Below are 4,725 nucleotides of genomic sequence, written 5' to 3'. Positions count from 1 at the left end.
TCACTGTCCCACAGTGATCCCTCAACAAGCACTAACTTGCTTCCTTTGTCCTTTCTTTGCCACCTTCCTTCATTGCGAGCAAAAGAAACTAAAATTGCAATTACTGTAATCAAAATAATCTAATTAGGAATGAGGATACAGTCCCCTGGTTGTTGATTCCTGAAAGAATAAAGTTTTTTCTAACATCTCACAGTGTACAAGGATCAGTAAAAACTGGGGGTTGGGGTGTAAACAAAGCCATCTCATTTTCATGCTGTACATCCGACATCTCTGCCTGCAATTTCACCACTTCATCCTGCAAGTGTAGGAGAAATTCACACACACACATACAAACACTGATTTTAAATCTATCCTACAGCTGCCCCATCCAAAATTCCAAGGCTTGGATGAGCCGTGGCCTTCACTGTATCATTCGCCCACTTCCTCCCGCCTTCATCCTACTTTGGGCTTTAACAGAAAACTCACCACAAATTGTTGTTGCACATGAAATACGAGATGAAAATTAGCTGCAGAGTGTAAATGTCTAGAACCCAGCAGACACACCAAAACCCTCTCATTAGACAAGGACAAGAAAATAACTGTGGCATGGTTGTCTCGCTGGAAACCACAACTATAATTGTGCATCACATGGGAACAGTGAAACCAACTCATTCATAGTGTATCTTAATCCTCTAGTGGGGAAAAGTGCTCTACAGACATTGAGCAATGCTGCATGCCTGCTACTTCGGAGGCCTAAGAGCCACTTCCCTCGAAACACCATGAGTCACACGGCACAAGGGCCAACAGGTGAAAGAAACATAACAGAGAAGCAAATCGCTTGCAGGATGTCAGGATGATGCCCACACTGAGGCACCTTCCATGGAGGAAATAAAGTGCTAGCACTGGAGCCTGGTGGCATTCCTGTGTCCCAGGCTTGACACCCAGTGTCAGGGTAGCTCTATTCCCACTCTGAAGAACTCATGAAGACATCTAAATTCTTAGAAAAACTGCTGTTTTTTTTTTTTTTTTTAACTGTCAGAACAGTTGTACATTGCATTCCTCTCAGCCTTAAAAAAAAGAACATTATCGGGCCCTGTGCGACGGCTCAGTGGCTAAATCCTCTCCACAGGCACCAGGATCTCATATGGATGCCATTGTGTGTCCCAGCTGCTCCACTTCCCATCCAGTTCCCTGCCTGTGGCCCAGAAGAGCAGTGCAGGATGAACCAAGGTCTTGGGAACCCACACTGATGTGGGAGACTAAGGGGAGGTTTCTGGCTCCTGACTCAAGATCAGCTCAGGTCCAGACAATGCAGTCATTTGGGGAGTGAAGTAGCAAATGGAAGACCTTTCTTTCTATAAATCTGCCTTTCCAAGAAAAGTAAATCTATATTTAAAAAAAAAATAAACCAGCATCATTTCTGCCCCTACTCCAAGCAAGATTCTTTCAGGAGTGGAACATGCAACTTACATTTCTCTGAAATCTACTACAATGCATACACAACCAGTATGCTGAATACAATATGGAAGGACTGGAATTGCAGACACCGAAGCATGCCCAGATTCGAAACCTCTCGAGTGGGTGCTTGGTCAAGCAGTTAAAAAGTACTATTGAATACTCTGGTTTCTCTTCAGAACGAATAAATCTTTCGCCTTTTACTAAAAAAAAAAAAAAAAAAAAAAAAAAAAAAGTACTATTGAGGGGTGCTGGGGTCATAGCAAAGCAGATAAAGCAGCCCTGCTGTCTTCAACACTGGCATCCCATACGGACACGGGCAGTTCCACTTGGCCCAGCAAAGCAGCAGAAGCTGCCTCTAGTGTGGGAGACCCAGATGAAATTCCTGGTTCCTGGCCTCGGTGTGGCCCAGGCTGAGTTGCTGCAGATATTTGCTGAGATACTTTTCTTTTTCTTTTTTTGTTAAGATTTATTTATTTATTTTTATTACAAAGTCAGATATACACAGAGGAGGAGAGACAGAGAGGAAGATCCTCCGTCCGATGATTCACTCCCCAAGTGAACCGCAACAGCCAGCCGGTATTGTGCCGATCCGAAGCCGGGAACCAGAAACCTCCTCCGGGTCTCCCACGCGGGTGCAGGGTCCCAAGGCTTTGGGATGTCCTTGACTGCTTTCCCAGGCCACAAGCAGGGAGCTGGATGAGAAGTGGAGCTGCCAGGACTAGAACCGGTGCCCACATGGGATCCCGGCGCATTCAAAGCGAGGACTTTAGCCACTAGGCCACGCCGCCGGGCCCGAGATACTTTTCATGATGTCCACGAAACATAACAGATTGCCCAGGTTTAAGCCTCAGATCTGCTTCCAGTTCCAACTTCCTGCTAGTTCACATCCTGGAAATCAGCAAGGGTAACTCAAGTACCTGGGTCCCTGCCACTCACATAGCAGACGCAGAGTGAGTTCCCGGCTCCTAGTTTTTGCCTGGTGCTACCCTGGCTTGCAAGCATTTGGAAAGGGAACCAGCAAAGGGAAGATCTCCATTTCCTCTCTCTGCTTTTTGAGTAAGTCAGCAAGCAAGAAGTAATTTCAAAAAAACAGTTTGATGTAGAAGTTATACATTTTTTATCTGAAAACATTATATGAATGTGTTGGGTGAATTTCCAACAAACAGGTGGAACGTTTAGCAGTACTAAAGCATTGATAAAATAATACTTATTTAAAAATTCTGATTTTCAGGGCACGGCGAGATTGCGTACCTGTTAAAGTCTTCGCCTTGCACGCCCCGGGATCCCAAAGCCTTGGGACCCTGCACCCATGTGTGAGACCTGGAAGAGGCTCCTGGCATCGGGTTGCCTCAGCTCCCGCCTTTGTGGCTGCTTGGGGAATGAATCATCCTATGAAAGATCTTCCTTTCTGCCTCTCCTTTTCTCTGTACATCTGCCTTTCCAACAAAAATAAATAAATCTTTTTTTTTAAAAAATCTGATTTTCCACAGTAGCTAAAATACACCAAGTACCTAATCTGATCTGGCTTGTATGCAGTCATTAGTTGCTGTCTTTGAAATTCTGGCTTACTGTCCATCTTTGAGAGAGCTTTCAGGTGTTTAATGAAAAGAATGTAACAAAAATTACAGAATGTCTCATTTGGAGAGAAATGGGTTTGATTTTTTTTTATGAATACTGTACCCCAAAGTTTTAAGCTTCTAAAAGAGGTAAAGATTTAGAAATCCTTAGGCATTAAGTCAGCAGCAAAATATCAAGGCTTTTACATGTCTAGCTTGGACTATAAAACTAAATAATTCTAGAGCAGGAAAATAATGTTAAAGGCAAACCAAGATTTATACAGAAAAAAATTCACTGCCATAGGGGAAGCTTAAGAAAGTGAAGCAACAGAAAGCAATTCCTCTAAAGGGTTATCATGCAGGCATCAGAAAAATCTTAGGGAAGAATGGTAGGCCTTGTAGCAATCTAGAATATCAACATCCCATCAGGGTGACCCTTCACTCTCCCAGTTACAGCCTTTCATATAAATTATCTTTTTTTTTTTTTTTTTTTTTTGAGGTTTGGACAAACTTACTGAAACATACAGGGTGTTAGCAGAGAAATCATTCAATGGTATGTTTTAATCTTGCATTTAGTTAAAAATTTATAGCCCTTGGGCCCTGCAGCGTGGCCTAGCGGCTAAAGTCCTCGCCTTGAAAGCCCCGGGATCCCATATGGGCGCCGCTTCTAATCCCGGCAGCTCCACTTCCCATCCAGCTCCCTGCTTGTGGCCTGGGAAAGCAGTTGAGGACGGCCCAATGCATTGGGACCCTGCACCCGTGTGGGAGCCCCTGAAGAGATTCCTGGTTCCCGACCCGTTGCGGCTAGCTTGGGGAGTGGATCATCGGATGGAAGATATTCCTCTCTGTCTCTCCTCCTCTGTGTATATCTGGCTGTAACGAAGTGAATAAATTAAAAAAAAAAAGTTATACCCTTACTAAATCTAAAATCTTCTAGTACTGAAAGCAGAGGTGTCTGCAGAACTAGTCACTTATCAGGGCAGTCAGAAGAACGCTCAGGCGACTGGAGGTGACAGCAGAGCTGGCGTGACAGGAGGCCAGGCCGATCAGGTGAGTAAATTAAAATATCTTTTTTTTTTTAAATTAAAATATCTTAAAAACAGCAACAGCGTGTGCGTGCAGCACCTCCCGGCGGGGTGACACTGAGGGTGTAGACGCGGCCATGATGCTGACCCAGTTCCTGGGTCCACTCTACGTACAGCTGGCCAAGAACGGGATCCCCACGGCCGGCATGTGGGGTGGCGTGGGTGGGGGGGGCTGGTGTGGGCCACTGACTGGCGGCTGATCCTCTACTCGGTGCCCTACATCAACGGCAAATTCAAAAAGGACGAGTGACCTCGGTTTGTCTTGGCGGTGTCCCTTACAAGCCTGCTGTGTCCAGGAGGGACCTCAGGCCCACAAGACTGTGGAGGAGGACGGGGGAGAGGCCCGTGGTAGGATGGGACCTGGCACTGGGATGCGGCTGCTATTAAACTGGCTGACCCCTCACACACACCCTCCACACCCAAAACAAAGGCAATCCTTGATGTGGTCATTTTGTGCAGTGGTTAGGAAAGATGGTCAGAAGTTTGCCTCTCACACCTGATCTTAGCCAAAAGGCCAAAAGGCCAAAGGGCAATGGAAGTTTGCATCTGTTACAGGACTCCCTGGGTGGAAGTTCCAGCTCCACTCCTGGACCCCAGAGGTGACCTAAGCCGAGTTCTGGGCTCTCCTCTCAGCCTGGTCTAATCCT

At 45.9% G+C, this 4,725-nt stretch overlaps 1 pseudogene; it reads left to right on the top strand.

The window, feature by feature from the left end:
- The first annotated feature begins 4,135 nt into the window (after positions 1–4,135).
- On the top strand, positions 4,136–4,328 carry LOC101536415 (cytochrome b-c1 complex subunit 10-like; annotated as a pseudogene).
- The last annotated feature ends 397 nt before the right edge of the window (positions 4,329–4,725 follow it).

This window comes from Ochotona princeps, chromosome 13 (genome assembly GCF_030435755.1).
Source record: "Ochotona princeps isolate mOchPri1 chromosome 13, mOchPri1.hap1, whole genome shotgun sequence".
Taxonomy (NCBI): domain Eukaryota; kingdom Metazoa; phylum Chordata; class Mammalia; order Lagomorpha; family Ochotonidae; genus Ochotona; species Ochotona princeps.
This window is presented reverse-complemented; position numbering and strand designations above follow the sequence as displayed.